Consider the following 18,085-nt stretch of genomic DNA (forward strand, 5'->3'; position numbering starts at 1 on the left):
ACTGATCGCTGCATCTGTGTAAATCTGAAGACTTGCCAGCAGTTATAATTTGGATTATCTTTCCCAAACACATTGTGTGGTTGGTCACATATACACTTTATAAACACACCATCACCACAACAGGCTCTGATGAGCAGGATGCATTTCCTCAATGCAACCAACGGCAACTGTTTGCATTCTCATCCTCAATGCATTCATTTTCAATATGGGGGCATTGGACTGTAAGTAAATCGAGCCCAAAACAATAGTGTTCTATCCTGCCAATCCCAAAACTTGGATTTCTGTCATTAGTAGTGTTAAGTGTTATGACGTATTTCTCCCAAGATAATCAAACTTCATGGAGCAGCAATTTTATTTTTAGCACACCCTTGAATGGTCAAAAATCGCAGCAATTGAGGAATTGGTCATTTGCAGTGCTGGAAAAAATGGGTTGAATGTTAAAATTTTATATTTGATTTGATGAGAGTGTCAGAGTTTGACTGTGTGGAAGGCACATTGAGGACCCAAGTGCAGAAATCCGGCTACAGACTTGAACTTAATTCAGTTTTATTGCTGAAGTATACAAACCTGAAGGGAGAAAACAGACCACAGTACATGACTGGGGACTCAGAACGAATAACAAAACACCTGGAGACTACAAAGGAAACACAGGTGGCAAGACACAGATGAGACTAGGAATAACAAAAGCCAGAACTAATAATAAACCCAGATGCAGTAGAGAAAGCTAAACTATACAGAACTAAGTCTGAAGTCATCTTTTAAATGTAGCAGAAAGTATCACGAGTCCACAACAAACTCAAAACACTGAGATCCAGAACCATGACAGACAGAAACTTTTGTTGACCGCACAGATGTCCTACATATTTGCTTAATATGTGCATTGAAGGACATATCTTGATTAAAAACGACTCCAAGATTTCCCACAGTGTTACTGGAGGCCACAATATCTGAATTTAGAAGCGGGAAACTAGAGGTCATCCAGGTTTTTATGTCTTTAAGACATTCCTGCAGTTTAACCATTTTGTAACACTGATGTAGCGCTAATGAATTAATACAGGCTAGGGATTGAGTGTAATTTTATGGTTATTATTAATCAGAAGATTTAGGGACGCTGCTGGAGCTGATGGGCAGTAATTGATAAATACACACAACACAAAAAAATGGTTTTGCAGGTACCATGTATTTAACCAAACCCCAAAAAAGAATAACAAGAAAAGAAAAACTTAAATAATCACTCCTGCTGCAGCTATCCAATTAATCAAAAACCCAGTGAGGGTACACAAAGACAACTAAACAGATTTGTCTGGCTTATACCAAGCAACACAGGTTCTCAAAAAACAGTTCCCCCATAAACACCACATGTTAATATCAAATCCACTGATCCACACTGAAGTCCATGAGTTTAATCTGAATGTCCATGAGAGATGTCCAAGCGCTATTGTCCATAAATGAAGGGAATGGTGTGTATGATTGCGGAAATCAGTGTATTTGGAAAATGGGGACAGAGCGTTGTCTTTGATAGCTTCCTACCCAACCGGTGGAAGCGTCAATTGCAGAATGTGTCCTGCTCCTAGCCGTTCATTGGCTCGCCATCCTTTTTCATACCCCAAAAAGGTTCACCTGGCCTGCATTAAATAAACAAGGCCAATAAGAAATCACAAGAATACAAAAATGTCAGCCAGTTAAGCTAAATACATTAAGTTATTCTTGTTCCTGTGTACACAATTTATAAATAAATAACCAAACAATGTATTGGTTAAATATAATATTTCTAACCAATAAGGATTTAACTGAAAACATTTCAACTGCTACATACATACATACTATGTAGCTCCACAACATTTGTTATTCAACAACTATCAGTCAAATCAAAATCAAATTGTTTGGACCGGCAGCAGCCGATTAGCGTCAGCTGGTAGCAATACAAACAGTCAATTAAAAGTTCAAACTCACCAATTCCATTCTGTTCAGTGCACAACAACATTATGGCTCTGGCTCACAGTAATCAGCATCTAAGTTACATAACTTAGTTGGTGTTAAAAAAATGCATTAAAACGGGAAAAGCAAATGTTTGCCAATACACACCTGCAACAGCTCTGTCACCTGGCTTGCCTCCACGCATCTGACGGGAGGAAGCCGGGACAGGCTTACTATGACCTACATGCCATCCGATTGGCTGAGCAAAGTCATGTGGTTGGAGTCATGCATTTGTGATGCGTTCAATGGCAGGAAATAAGTGCAGGAAATTACTCTGGGTTACAATTTGGTGAGTGTTATCTGGCTTCATGGATAGATAAAGCTGGGTATCATCTGAATATAAGTAAAAATGTATGGTATGCCTTCTTATGACGCTGCCCAGGAGAAGCATGTTTAATGTAAACAGAATTGGTCCTAGCACAGAACCCTGTGGAACTCCAATATCATCCTTTTGATATGATTCAAGCTACTGCAGCACAATGCCTTTTTACCTGTAGCATGCTCTAGTCTATGTAATTAAATATTATCCTCAACAGTATTAAACACTGAACTTGTAGGACAAGCACAGAGATAAGTCTGCTGTCAGGAAAAAGGTCATTTCTAACCTTCACTAAAGCTGTTTGCGTTCTGTGATGAGCTCTGAAACCTGACTGAAACTCTTCAAATACACCATTTCTCTGCAGATGATCAGTTAGCTGTTTAACAACCACTCTTTTAAGAACAGCTGGGTCAAGTGATGGCTTTTTTAAAAAATGGTTTAATTACTGCCAGGTTGAAGGCCTGTGGTAAATAGGCGATTAAGAGAGATAGGTTGACCATATTTGAGTCCGAAACATTAATTGATGATAGGACTTCTTTGAGCAGCCTTGTAGGAATGAGGTCTAGATGACACGCTGATGGTTTGGAGGAAGTAATTATTGAAGTAAGTCAGAAAGATCAATTAGTGAGAAAGTGTCTAAATAAATAAAAGAAGCTTTACATAATGTTATGACATAAATCACTCAGCCGACCAAGTACTCTGCCTTTCAAACGATATTCATCTTAAAATATTTTCATCTAAAGACCTATAACAAAGAATCAGTTGTTATTCCCATGATGATACTTTTCTGCAGCACTTAAAAGAGCACAGCTACAGTTAGGTTCCCTAGGATTCAACCTATTGCACTACTTTCATTTCTGACATTGTGCAGTTTCTCTTTACAAACCCCACCCGCATGCCTCCTCTTACACTCTGAGGATCTTTTAAACATAGGCTCTAAACAGACAGTTTTTCCATTGTGTTATTTGATTTGTATGTGTGGTTGCCACTTATCACCCACACACTTCTATAGTTAGACACCTTAGCTTTCACACATATAGTATTAAAACACCAATGCTTACTTCAGTGGATATCTTGTCTATAGAGATAGTCAGGTATGAGGGCAGTTCTGAGAAAGTCCTACAGTATGAATTTGTGAACTCTTTATACTGAAATTGAACTGCTTGAAATACAGGAGAAATACCAGCGATGATCATTTTGACCTCTTCACATGCATTTTTCATTTCAGTGTGACAATTAAAACCTTTTGCATTAGATGGTCAAACCTTTCAATATGTACAAGCACAGCTGCAGCAGCTGGCTCTGTAATGATTCCTGCATTGGTAAATTAGATGATAATTTTGCAGACTACGATTGCAAACTGAACCGATAGCGCTCTTCGGTATATGGCTATACCATAAATCTGTTCCCGGTTGCCAGGAGATGTTTATTGGCCAATGAAGACTTTCATTACCCACCTCTTCCCACTCCCAGATTAACATTCAGATTTTTTCATCAATGTTTTTAATGATCACTAGTTTCACTGCTGTGCAGCTGGTGCATCGCTATGACAACAGAACACTGCAGTGTTATTTATTTGTTATTTATCTGTATCATAACCATATAAGAAATTAGTTTTTATCTGATCTGATTCTGATACTTGGGAATTACTTGTTGGTTGTTCCAGACATGAAACACAAATTGCCTTTAATTGCAAATTGAATTAAATTCTCTTACATATAATTGTGTAAACGTATCTGGATGACTAACACTACCTTCTGAATAACCAAAATTAAGATTGTGTGTGTGTGTATGTGTGTGCGCATATCCATCTGACAGATGAATCCCAGAGAATGGAAAGCGTGCATGTGACAAGGACTGAGGTGAAGGGAGGCTCGGAGACTGATGGAAATAATTTTGGAACATGCACGGGAAACACCTCTTTTTTTTAGCACCGAGCAAAGCAGAAGCATGAGCTGAATGATTCTGAGTGAGGGGAGGGAGGCTAAAGGGGGGTCGAGGGGGAAATAAATAAATAAACCTGGTATTATTTTTAGCTCTGCTGCATTCATACATTCATGAATCTATATGAATTGTGCTGTTTCTGCCTTCAGCAAATCCCATCCTTGCTTTTGTTGCTGCTCGGCTTATTTGCAAACGGCAGACAAAACATCATGGTGTGGTAAAACCCTATCAGTTGTGGCAGGTTTTAGGATTCACATGCAGAGCAAAAAAAAAAAAGAAGAAGAAGGAGAAGAAAGTGTGTCCATGCTCAGAAATGTGTGGGTGTGTGTGTGTGTGTGTGTGTCTGCACGCTGGCTCGTGTGCCCACATCTATGAGAGTGACAGAGTTGGTGTGCTACTCTGCTGTGAAATATCCTGAAATGGCTTGCCTTCAGGGGATTGTGAGAGTATGAAGCAAAACGTGACTGTGTAGTCAGTGTTTCACGACTGAATGGAAAGGAGGGGGAGGGGCGTGCGCGCAAGACAGCAAAGAGACTGAATGAGCGGGCAGGTAAAGGAAGAGTGAGGAGATGAAAAGGATTCAGATATAATGTAAGAGAGGGAGAAGGAAAAAAACATATAAACTTCTCAATGAGGTGAACGAGGTGAATGACAGAGGGAAATTGCATACAAGGGAGTGGAAGCAGTGCGCTGTAGAGGCTAAGTCTGTCACGTGCAGCGCTTTTCATTTTGTCAGCCTCTGTGGCACCATTGTGACTAAAAATAGAGTGCATATAAATAGAAGTGGGTCAGATCTTTGCTATCTAAAGGACAAAGTGGTGTATTTATAAATAGCACATTTAACCATATATGCTCTTTCCCCTTTATGTCTTTATCAAAATGTCTTAACCCTCTCAAGGCAGGCGTTGCAGATTTGCAACAGTTAAAAGCTAACAACCTCAGTTTTTTTTACTCAGCAGTACCACTGCAGGTATTCTTTTGTGCATTAGCAACAAAAACTTAATTTGAGCCTGAGAGGGTTAAAAATGTGATAGTTGGATAGATAAGATTTACATGACGGATGTAGAAGATGTGCAACCTAAGGGTGAATGATACTGCACTCACAGGGAATTTTAGAGTGTAACCATTATGTCAATTTCCATCTCTATTTTTTATTCTTGGTCTCTACTGGAGTACCTTTGCATGATTCACAAAAATATCCATGTCTGTCTTAAACAAGGTCCCTCATTTCATCCACTGTTTGAAAAAAGCCCTTTCAGCTCCTCTGCCTGGAAAGACAGCTTTTCTTATTAGCTGCCCCTCACAAACAGAAGGATTGAATAGCAGGTCAGAGAGGCTGCTGAGCTAAATGACCAAATTAGGCATATCCACCCTCTTTGACATCATATAGATCCAATACCAGAAACAATCTCATAAACAAAGTGTTTAAAGGGTAAGTCACACTAGAATAAAAACAAGATTTCATGTTGTAGCTGCAGTCACCAACTAGTCACCCAGAAGTAGAGCTTGCAGCACCCTCAACCTCTGGTTAATCCCATTCAATCCCGAATCATCTGTGCACAGTCACAGTAATTTTGTTCATGTTGCAATCTGAAATTGTGGTGTTTCCTAGTGTGACTACTGCATAAAGAAGTCTGAGGCCTGAGCTGTTGGCTAACTGGAGTGACTTGCACATATGCTGACCTCTGTTATTTCAAATGCACATCTTTAATAATTAATTTAAAATGTTTGTATTTCATTCTTCTGTGAAATACTTTACACACTTTCGATACACATTTTAGTCTACTTTGCTGTGTGTGGGCCTTTGTGCTATGCAGCTATAGCTGATTGTACTGCTGCATGTCTTGGTTAGGATACAGATTTTAAATATCATATTATCATTATCCAAAGGAAGAAATAAAAGTAATATAAGCCCCTACCACCAACTATAAACACATGATAGATCCGCTTGATATTCCTTTTTAATTTTGACTTTCAAAAGTGTCACTCACTCTTTGTTTTGATGGTTAGTAACATTTAAATCTCAAAGAAAGGTAAAAATGAACTGACAATTGAATTAGGTGAAGATATACACAAAAAACATTAGAATTTTTCTCACTTAACAACAGATAACAAATAAAAAAAAAAGTGGCATTTATTGTAAAGAGGCCAGTTACACCTATCAAAAGTGATGGGACACAGTTCGTGAGAATCAATTCAAATAAAATGCTCAGACAGACGTTTAGATACGGTCATTCACACGCTGGTTCATAATCCCTGTTAGCTAGTAAGTTAAATCTTTCCCATAAATCATTTGCGCAAGGTAGAGTATGCTTACTGCAGTCCCAAGCACCCCATCACTCACTGTCTCCACTCACTCCTTTGGCTGTGATGCGTCTCAGCTCACAGTACTATTCCCGTCTCAGTAGTCAAAGCTGAAAGGTAGCCTCTCTAAATCGCTCTTCGAACTCTCACTCACCAACTAGGCCAGTCCATCAGCTCTGCATGTCTCATTAAACATTTGCAGATTGGTTGCAGGCATATACCTTCGTTCCTAGTCAGCTTGCAGGCAATTTGCTTACAGCGCATCCTTACATGCCTCACTGGCTCTCATTGGACATAGACAGCAAGGGAAGCAGCTTTCAGGTCAAATGCACGAGGAGACAAACAGGCTAACACATAAACCTGTGCAGAGAAGGGAGTGAAAGTGAGAGAATAGTTTGTATAGGGGACAAGGGATGCTACACATTAGTGAACATCTCTCCACTACTAAAATAAAGCTAAAATAAAGGAAGCATTTTTATATCCAATGCAGTGGCTTCGCAAAAGATGATGACTACAGTAAATTAAAAATGAATAAATAAGTAAATTAAAAAATATATCTTTAATAACTAGATATACACATAGACTTAATTGTATCCCTTTATTTAAACAATAAAAATAAAAAATAAATGAGAAAAGTAAAAGTTAAATACTATGGTATGTACAGATGGTATGTACATATGTATATATTTGGGATTAAGCGACTAGTCGTGTAGCCAACTAATCGATGTTCTTGTCACTAGTCATTATCAGACTTACTAGTCATTTAATCGAATTGTTAAAATTTTAATTGATGCCTGATGCCAGTAAATTATTTTCTCTGAAATGTTAAGCAGCCATCTGCCACCAGATGGCTTGTTGAAAAACGCCATAACTCTGTTAATCTAGGTCTCATCTTTTTGTTAACACTGTTGGCATGCGTTGGCGGACACAAGCTTTGATAATGCACAGAACAATGCGTCAGACTTTTCAGTTGCAATTTGTTCGTTTTATGGATGCCAACTGGTCATATTTTAGTAATTGACAAAGATATTATGTAGTAGATTTCATATCATATTTAACATCGGTTTATTTTGCATGTTTCTTCTTCGTTGTCTGTCTGGAGTATAACGTGTAATGTTGATAATGTAAGATGAAAGGTGTGGCACAGTTAAGTGGCATAATTCGTGAATGTGATAAACGGTTTAAAGGTTTTTGACATTTTCCATTAAATAGCTCTCAAATGTAACTTAATAGCTGAGTGTCTCTTAGTTTTAGACTAGTCGGTTAAGCTAATTCTTTTTCCACAGATAGGTGACCAAGAAAGCAGCAGTTTCCTAGAGTTTCTTAAGTGCTGCACTTCAGCTGTTTTAATCTTGTCTTATTTCCCAAGTGGTCCCTGGTGTATGACTGTCATTCTTCCGATTTCTTTGTATTTTGTAAAGTCTGCGAACAGAGATGGATCTGGTAATTCTCACTAATCTCTGAAGCAGTGTTTGGTTTCATTTCTCACCTGTTATTCTTGATTTAGCTCACAATTATGCAGTCCAATCTGTTGCTGATCTTTATGGGTCTGTCTGTGTGCCTTCTGTTCAATATGTCCTAACTGTGGAGGACGGGAGTTTGTTGATCTAACTAATAGAGTGACCTTCACTGTGCAAACAAATAATTGTTGACCTTTCCACTGAGCTCACTTGTCTTTACAAGTTTTTTTGGGGAACCAGCTCCAAGGTAACTGAGAATGGATGCATAAAGTCAGTTCCACACAGAGCAAGTCTAGTTTGTTTTATTAATGATGGATATGTTGTACTTACTTTGACAGCTAGCACTTTTAATCACATCATTTCATGTTGCCATCTAAAATGTTATATTTATGTTTTCTATAAGGATTATCATGTATTTTTAGTGAAAAACATTTTTATTACTAGTAAAACATATTGAACTTCTGGAGTTTGCTTTTAAAAATTGTACAGTTTTTTGCCTTATACTGTATCCCTTCTATGTTTGCACATGTTTCAATAAATCACTATCCGATTATAAAGAAATGAGGGGTGTTTTGAGACAGTTGCACACTATTTAACCTATTCTTTGATCTCAGCCAAAGACCTCGACAGAGTTCTAATCCATTTGCAAGCCTGGTGCTTAGATTTGTCCACCCTAGCTGGAAAACTCAAAAATCTGTTTTATTTCTTGATATCTATCGTCTAGCTGAGCCCTACACAGAGTTCCTGTCTGGTTTCTCAGACTTTTTATCGGATTTAGCGCTGAGCTCAGATAAAATCCTTATTGTGGGGGATTTTAACATCCATGTAGATGCTAAAAAATGACAGCGTCACCGCACCATTTAATCCTTTATTCTTAACGGGCTTTTTCCAAAATGTAAAAGAACCCACCCACCACTTTAATCACACTCTAGAGCTTGTTCTTATGGCATAGAAACTGAACATTTACCAGTGTTTCCAGGATCTTTTTGTCTGATCATTTACTAATAACATTTACATTTACAATAATTGATTACACAGCAGTGGGGAACGGATTTCATCACAGCAGATGTCTTTCTGAAAGAGCTGTAACTAAGTTTAAGAATATAATTCATCCACTATTATCTTTTTCAATGCCCTGTGTCAACATAAAGTACAAAGCAGCTACCTGAATGCTACTCCCACAGAGGTCAATTATCTTGTTAATAATTTTACTTCTTCAGTCTTTCTCTCTAATTGATCTTTCAAAGATATCTTCAATAATTACTTCCTCCAAACCATTAGCATGTCATCTGGACCCCATTCCTACAAGGCTGCTCAAAGAACTCCTACCATTATTTAATGTTTCAAACTTCTACTCTCACGTACAAGGTCTTGTATGTGACAGTGGACAGTGGACTTTAGTGACCTTTTTCACTCACTATGTGTTTACACACCACTCGCCATTTAATTATTGGTTATTATTCAACTCTGGCTCTCTTCGACAGCATGTCTTTGTCCTGTCTTCATCTGCTTATCCACAACTGGTGGCAGCAGATGGCTGCACGTCCCTGGTTCTGCTGGACGCTTCTTCCTGTTAAAAGGGAATTTTTCCTTCCCACTGTTGCCAGAGCACTTGCTCATAAGGGGTCGTGTGATTGTTGAGTTTGTCTTTGTATTATTCTAGGGTCTTTACCTTATTAAAAACCACCTTAAGTGTCTTTAGTCTTAAGCATCTGACATTACTGTTGATGCTGCACCAACAACAGGATCCACTAATCCTGTTGTTCATGAGTGATTTATGATCACTCGTGAACAATACCCTAAGATACTCGGGTTGCATGGAAGGTTGTCCACTGTTTTCCAGCAGAGAATGATCACATAAGCTTTTCCAGGGCGGATGAGCAGTGTGACACTTGGATAATTGGAGCATGCCCTCTGATCTTCCTTTTAAAGATGAAAACCATCCGTCCAGTCTGCTATTCTGCTCACACTGTTCTTGACCTCTATGCAACATTGAAGATGTGTTTCATCCAAGACAGCCCCACAATGTTCAGCACTTTTAGTATTTCAGGGCAAACTTCATCCCTTGTGCCGTGCTGCTGAGAAGCTTCTTAAGTATCTCAGAGACCCGAAAGGGGAAAGGATATAGATGAAGCTTTCCCCTAAGGCTTTAAACTGTGCTTTCTCCTCAGAGAACAGTGGTGACATTCAGGAGTTCCTAAAAGGACTGTCGCATGGCTTAAATAGATTCTCAAGCAGGGTCAGCAGTTTCCAGTCCTGCTTAACAGAGCCTGTGCAAAGATATTCTTTCTCTTTATGATCGTGTGTATTTAGCAAGGAGGGCAAAAATGACAAATAGAGCCACGTGATCATTGTCTTTGAAGTACAGAGGTGTTGAGTTAATCCAAGGCCTCTTTCTCAACATCTACATTATTCTGAAAGCATCAGAGACCTTGAGTTTAATAAGCATGTTTTGACATTGTTCCTCTGGAGACATTGCCCCAAAACATCTAAATGACCACTTTTTTCTACCATCTGTCAGGAGGACAAAGTAAAATACTGCCTGACAGAATTTCCAGAAATGTGGTGGAGAGGTGGAGGATGACATTAGAATTAACAAATACATTTCAGGTGCTACTGACTTCCTTTAAATTTGTGTGATGGGACACTCTTGGTAGAGAATAGTGATGTCTGAGATTACGTCCCTGTTAAATCAGTGACAAAAAAAAATTCTTGGCAGTAAGATGACTGTGAAGTAGAGCCATATAGTTTTACTGGCCAGACACATAAAAACCGTACTTTGAATTCTGCTATCAAGTTAATTAACCTCTACCTGTGTGTCACCTTTAGATGCAGTGGAACTTTTTTAGAGTAGATAAGTGGGAAATGAGCTTTCTAATGTTTAACTGTCACGGTCTGCGGAGGCAGACCGTGCGGAAAGGTGTGTGGTGGACCCAGGTGCGAACACAAACGAGGATGCAGGAGTGGATTCCAACAAAACGAGCCTTTTATTATGGCTGATGAAAAGAACAAAAACAGAATGAGGGCAGCATACGTGTAGTACTCAACAGAAAACCTAAACTGGACAAAACTAAGGAAAGACTATGGCTGGAGGTACAGAACACAGGAGGTGGTAACACAGACGACGCGAGACAGACTGTATGAAACACAGAGACTAAATACACATGAGGGATGATCAGGGGAAGTGGCCACACATGGGAACACAGCTGACACACATGAACTTAACGACAGGACAGAAGGAGTGAAACTGAATACACTGACCGTGAATACAGACTTTCAAAGTAAAACAGGAAACATGGAGATTAGACAAGACACATGAACCGGGGAGACGTAGTACAGGGGAGATGACATAACCGACAGCATGGACTTGACAATATAAGACACGCAGACATAAACACACGAAGGGCAAGGGAGACTTAATACACGGGTAATATGTACAAATGGCTGGACTGCCTTAGTGACCCTAAACAAAGAATAAACATCAAAATAGGCTAAAACACAAAACACTGGGTCGCACGACCCAGGACCATGACAATACCCCCCCCTCAAGGGCTGGCTCCCGACAGCCCAAAACCGAGAAACCAAACAAAAACAGAAAAACCCCACCCAGGGCGGGAGGCGGGGGACCAGGACGGAGGGACCAGAACAGGAAACAAAACGAACAACAGAACACACAGGAGCACAAGACCAAAGTCCAAACAAAGTTCAGGGGGCCGACCCAAAGCCCACAGGCACAAGAGTACACGGGTCACATGGTCGGGGGGCCGACCAGGCGGGCGGCACAGGTGACAGAGCCGGTCCGGAGGCCGGCCGCGCAGAAGGCAGCGGCGGCGACGAAGGCGACGGAGCAGTTCAGGAGGCCGGCCACGCAGAAGGCAGCAGCGGCGGCGAAGGAGACGACAGAGCAGTTCAGGGGGCCGGCCGCGCGGAAGGCAGCGGCGACGGAGCAGTGTCAGGCGCACTGGCCGAGGCCCGGTGGACACAGGACCAGACGAGGCTGAAGACTCCGATGAGGCCGGACCAGACGAGGCTGACGACTCCGATGAGGCCGGACCAGACGAAGACGCCGGCTCTGAGGCTGCAGCCGACGACGACTCCGAGGCTGCAGCAGACGACGACTCCGAGGCTGCAGCAGACGACGACTCTGAGGCTGCAGCAGACGACGCAGAAGGTGGCTGGATGGGCGGCTCGGGCCCCCCAGCTGACGTGGCATGGTGCTGGACGGGCTCCTCGGGCCCCCCAGCAGACGTGGCATGGTGCTGGACGGGCTCCTCGGGCCCTCCAGCAGACGTGGCATGGTGCTGGACGGGCCCCTCGGGCCCTCCAGCTGAGACATGAGGCTGAACGGGCCCCTCGGACCCTCCAGCGGAGACATGAGGCTGAACGGGCCCCTCGGACCCTCCAGCTGACGAGACATGAGGCCGGAGGGGCTCCTCGGGCCCTCCAGCTGGCATGACGTGAAGTGGTGTGGATGCTGCAGGATGCCGGATAGGCACACCCGGGCATCCAGCAGCAGGCGCAGGGTGAACAGTTAAGGAGGCCCCTGGCTGGACCGGGAGCAGGGCTGCCACCTGGACAGGGAGCAGAGCAGGAGGCTGTCGTGGTGGCGATGACTCTCTTGAGCCTCCAATGGAAACATGAGCCGGTGCAGGCGCCTGCAGAGCGACAACCGCTCCCACCTGAGCGCCGAGGCTGGGTGCGGAGCTCAGCTGTGTACTGACTGGCATAACTTTGGGAACCCACCTGGGTGTAGGAACAAACCGGACGGCAGCCATTCCCGCCTGGGGTGTAAACGCAGGATATGGCTGACCTCCGGCTGCCCTGACCCTGGTGGTGGGAGCTAGCTCAGGTGCTGGCTGGGTGTCCACTGCCTCTACCTGGAGATCAGACGCAGGTGAGAGGTCAGGTAACGCCACAGCCACCCTGGGAGTGAGCACGAAGCTCCGGACACTGTCCTTGGCAGATGTAAGCAGAGGAGCAATGACAGACAAGGACCTTGATGTCTCTAAGTCCTTAACACAGTCCGAATTGTCCTTAGTTGCCCTTCTTGGGGAGCTAAACACTCCTTCTGTCTTGGAGCACGATTCAAACAATATTTCAGACCAGAAGCAAGGTGGCTCAGTGACACAAGTGACAGTTATGTTGTCCCAGGAAGCATGACTCTTAAGGCCAAGACTCGATGCATGAACCCACATAACACAACCAGGACTAGGTGCAGATGATTTGAACACAATAATTTGGCAGTCACATGGGAGACAACTACACTTACTGGAGTCTAAGAGCCCTGTTGGCGAGACTGAGTTAAGGAGGGGTTCAGCCCCACACACTAGGCGGCTGTAGAAAGCTAGTGAGTGGGATGCACATGGACTTGGCGTGGCATAGAAAACATAGTGGACTGGCTCTGAGCAATCCGGCTGAATTGTCCTTAGATCGGCCAGTTCATTAACTGCAGTCAAAAGGCCCTGGCCCAGGGGTGTGGTTAAAGGGCTAGCTGGTTTGTGATGATTAGCGTGGCGCCCCCCCCGACAGTCTTGGAAACACAAAATACAGCCTTGTCATTAGATAAGGGGAAAGCACAACATAAACAGACCTTCACTTTAGTATTAACAGAAATCACAATGCCATTCACAGACATAGGAAAACCCGGCAGGCCCTTAATACTCGTCCAGCCCCGGCGGACTGGTGCAGAAGAGCGGTTGCTGATGTCGGACCCCAAAGCACTCACTCTGGTCAAATCATCAGCAGAGTGAGGAACCTGGGGCCCGATTAGCGCCGGAACATAACATACAATTTCCCGATCAACACCAGACGTTCCTTCTTGCGCTGGGCTAGTTACATAAGCAGAACATTCATTATTCGGCTTGGGAACAGGGAAAAAAGACCCCAAAAGGTGGGTGCTAGTCAAAGGGAATACAGTCTTATTACTAGTCAGATCAGACGTTTTCTCACGTGATTTATAGTCAATGGATAGCAGGGGCTGAGACACAGTCTTCGAAAAGGCTCCAGATGCCGTAACAGTCTTAAAAGAAGCCTCCTTAGCGAAAGACGCATGTCCTGGGTGTGCAGCGTCTTCTCTATCCTCTATCTCCCTAACCTCCCCCTCAGCCTGCACACTCATAATAACAGGGTTTAACAGAACATCGCACGGGTTGATCCCCAAAACCGAAGTGCCTATGGCCGGTTTGGCAGTGTCAGGTTCACAGTACTGTGAGGGCAGTGTGGCGTCCCCAAAAACAGTATGCCCAACACCAGAAAACTTAGCTTTATTGTCAATACAAAACGTAGGCACGAGAGTAACACCTTCAATATCAGTAGCCAGAGGCACGGGAAAGACAGCTTCTTCACTGGCCTCCGAGAAAACAGACTGTGACACGGTGCCTGGGGGGGTGACAGAGTTAACAGTACCGGTACACGGGGTCTTCATCTCTGAGACATTTATTGTCCCTCCGAGCCCCTCGCTCTCAGTACATCCAGAGCGATTAGGTGGACACAAAACATCGTCACTAACCTCCGAGCGTCGGGCGATGCGGTGGCGACGCGAACGCCGTTTCTTCTTGGCCGTGGGTCCCGTTGACGTGGAAAGTGGAGCCTCTTGCGGCGTCGCAGAGGCTGAGGCGGCGAGTGTTGGCGGGGCGGCAGGCGGGAGCTCCAGGCAACTCCGGGGGCCCCCAAGGGCTAGGCGTGTCCCGCGGAAGATCTCACCGTAGTGAGGAGCGAGCCATGGCTCCTCCCGTAGCTCCTCCTGCAGTTGCGCGCATGCGGCGCGCTGCCGCCCCTCGAGGTCGGAATCCATGCCCCCCACAGCTTCCTCGTGTAGCTCAGTGGAGGACGACACATGCCGTAGCGATGAGCGACGGCGACGTGAACGTCGCTTCCGTCTTGAAGTGGACGCGGACGGAACTTGGATTTCTGTGGCGAGCGGCTCCTCGTCTTCCGACCACATCCGCGCCAGATAAGAAGCGGGAGAAGTGTAGTCCGATCGAGGCGGCGAGGACGGGCGGCCGGTCCGAGGCGGGGCGGCTGGCAGAAGCTCCTCCTCGGAGATAAGCCAGGGCTTCCAGCGTAGCTCGTCCTCCCGATATGCCCGCAACACCTGCTGCCGCTCCTCCTCACCGAAGTCAATAGCCTCGGGCATCTTCGTGCAGACAGGCGGTGGCGAAGATGCGGAAGCCGATGAAGTGTGTGTGTCGGTGGTGAGCCTCACCGTTCCGACTCTGACCGCCACTGGTTCATGAGGTAGCGGGGTAACACCGCAACAGCATGGCTCTGGTGACGACTCACGCTCGCCGGGCCGCTGCTGCTGCGGGCGGAGTCGGAGAGTGGAGACGAGAAAGTCGCTGACGAGGGGGTGCAGCGTCTCCCATAACCAGGGGAACACGGACACGCACACCCCTACTTGGCGGGCTAACTCTTCCCGTTCCCCCTCTCTGGGACAGTGCAGCCATCGGTCGCATAGCGACTCCACTGTCCGGACGATCTCCATGTCATGTGTCGCTGGGTCCGGCATGCTCGCGTCGTACTGTCACGGTCTGCGGAGGCAGACCGTGCGGAAAGGTGTGTGGTGGACCCAGGTGCGAACACAAACGAGGATGCAGGAGTGGATTCCAACAAAACGAGCCTTTTATTATGGCTGATGAAAAGAACAAAAACAGAATGAGGGCAGCATACGTGTAGTACTCAACAGAAAACCTAAACTGGACAAAACTAAGGAAAGACTATGGCTGGAGGTACAGAACACAGGAGGTGGTAACACAGACGACGCGAGACAGACTGTATGAAACACAGAGACTAAATACACATGAGGGATGATCAGGGGAAGTGGCCACACATGGGAACACAGCTGACACACATGAACTTAACGACAGGACAGAAGGAGTGAAACTGAATACACTGACCGTGAATACAGACTTTCAAAGTAAAACAGGAAACATGGAGATTAGACAAGACACATGAACCGGGGAGACGTAGTACAGGGGAGATGACATAACCGACAGCATGGACTTGACAATATAAGACACGCAGACATAAACACACGAAGGGCAAGGGAGACTTAATACACGGGTAATATGTACAAATGGCTGGACTGCCTTAGTGACCCTAAACAAAGAATAAACATCAAAATAGGCTAAAACACAAAACACTGGGTCGCACGACCCAGGACCATGACATTAACTTTATAAAGGGGTCTTCTTCTTCTTCTTATTATTATTATTATTATTATTATTATTATTATTATTATCATTATTATTATTATTATTATTGTTCAAAGTTGTGCTTTCCTTTACATTCTTCTTAATAAAGTTGAACTCAGTCACTCAATTAACCAACCAGCATAATGGCAACTCACCCAGCCAGTGTTCCCAAGCACAATGCTTTCACCACTCTAATACACCAAAAATACAGTAAAACAAGAAACAATGTGTCCAAACACATATAAGTTCCCTATGCCTACTAGGAAAAAGCAGCCCCTACCAAAGGTCGTCTGGACTGTATCATATGCCAGACAAAGAAACAGTCAAAGATAAAAGCACTATAGTTCTCTACATGGAAAGTGTTTATGCTAACAGTTGTTTCTTTTAGGTTTTTTTTTAGGTGATAGAACAATATGAGTCTTACTCATGATTTCATGGTAAGGGCATCTACAAATACTGTGTACTTTGTTTGTACTGCATCAACTAGTTCACAATAGTGATGTGCGGATCGATCCTGAAATATCGATTCCTCCGATACCAATCATTTATGTTCTAGAATCGATTCTCACATTAAAATATCGATATTTTAGTAATTTAGGGTAAATTTGTAGTTTATCATTAATAGAAACACAGTGGAAAGAAACTATAACATTCGGATTGTCTACATTCAAAGGAACTACTTCCTCTTCCACCTTTCACAGTCATTTGAGAAATAGGCTGTCTGTCTCGCAGGCCCTTGGCGTGCACACTCACAACAATGACTGAGCGTAATTGGAGTCATGTGCGAACCTATTTTACCTCCACAAAAACAGAGACGTGGTTTGCGATGCATGTGGAAAAAAGGTGAGGTGTTGTGGCCACACTAGGGAGACATTCAAAAAGGCTGTTGGGGGGGGGGATAAATACATTTTACAGTGTTTATTTATCGGATAAAATACGTTAAATGTCCGGAAACAGCGGGGGTGTCCAAATTCAGAGGCTGCTTCCACCTGAGGACCCGGCCTTCGCGGTCTAAAGAAAGCCGGGTAGTACGTCATGAGCTCCCTCGGTGGAGTGAAACTGCCGTCTGCTCCTTGCTATCTAAAATATAACCGGGCGCTGGCGCAAACTCTCCACCGTCTCACACTTCTGTTTAATCAGTTTGAAGTTTATTCAGCTGTGTGAAAACCCCGAGGAACCCTCCTGAGGGATTAATAAAGTTAAATTTCATTTAATCTAATCTAATAACTTTAATCTCAGCCAAACTGATTTACTCACCAACAAATAAAACACTGAAAAAGCCAAACAATAACATTTTTAAGTTATCAAAGTGACTTATATATCATGTTAGCGAGTAGCGAAAGACTGCGGGGTTTGAAAACAATGTGTCGATGGGCTCAGATATTTGAAGTTTACACGGCTACATTCTCACCTGAAAATATGTTAAAAGTTTTTTTGCGACCCAGAAAGAGAAATAAGAGTAATATTGAAACTAAGCAGCTGCCGTCATTGTTGGAAACAAGTACTCTGATGTCCTGTAATCGTTATGATGCTATAATTTGAGATACAATAAATAAAATAAGTTTTAGTACAAAGTATCGGTATCGGATCAGTATCGTCGATACCACCCTGAATATTACTTGGTATCAGATCGGAAAGGAAATCAGTGGTATCGCACATCACTAGTTCACAAGTCTTCCAGCTGTAACAGCTGTGTAGATGATCTGTATGTTTCGATACAACCCGTGGAAGTGTATGTGTCTGCAGGGGATATGCATATAAACTTAAAGTCATTACTGAAAGGTAGATACTTAACACTCCATGGTAAGGCAATGCTACAGCAAATGCGTGTTAAGAGATAGCAAAATATTTGTTACCGGGGGAAAAAAGAACTTTAAGTTCAGAGGGTT

General features: G+C 43.6%; 1 long non-coding RNA gene across 1 annotated transcript; it reads right to left on the bottom strand.

The window, feature by feature from the left end:
• Positions 1–1,161: 1,161 nt before the first annotated feature.
• On the bottom strand, positions 1,162–2,243 carry LOC143419176 (uncharacterized). Its single transcript, XR_013099154.1, has 3 exons — positions 2,086–2,243; positions 1,954–2,012; positions 1,162–1,625 (listed from the first exon to the last, which is right to left on the bottom strand). It is a non-coding gene; the product is annotated as an uncharacterized LOC143419176 (long non-coding RNA).
• Between the last annotated feature and the right edge of the window lie 15,842 nt (positions 2,244–18,085).

This window comes from Maylandia zebra, linkage group LG6 (assembly GCF_041146795.1).
Source record: "Maylandia zebra isolate NMK-2024a linkage group LG6, Mzebra_GT3a, whole genome shotgun sequence".
NCBI lineage: Eukaryota > Metazoa > Chordata > Actinopteri > Cichliformes > Cichlidae > Maylandia > Maylandia zebra.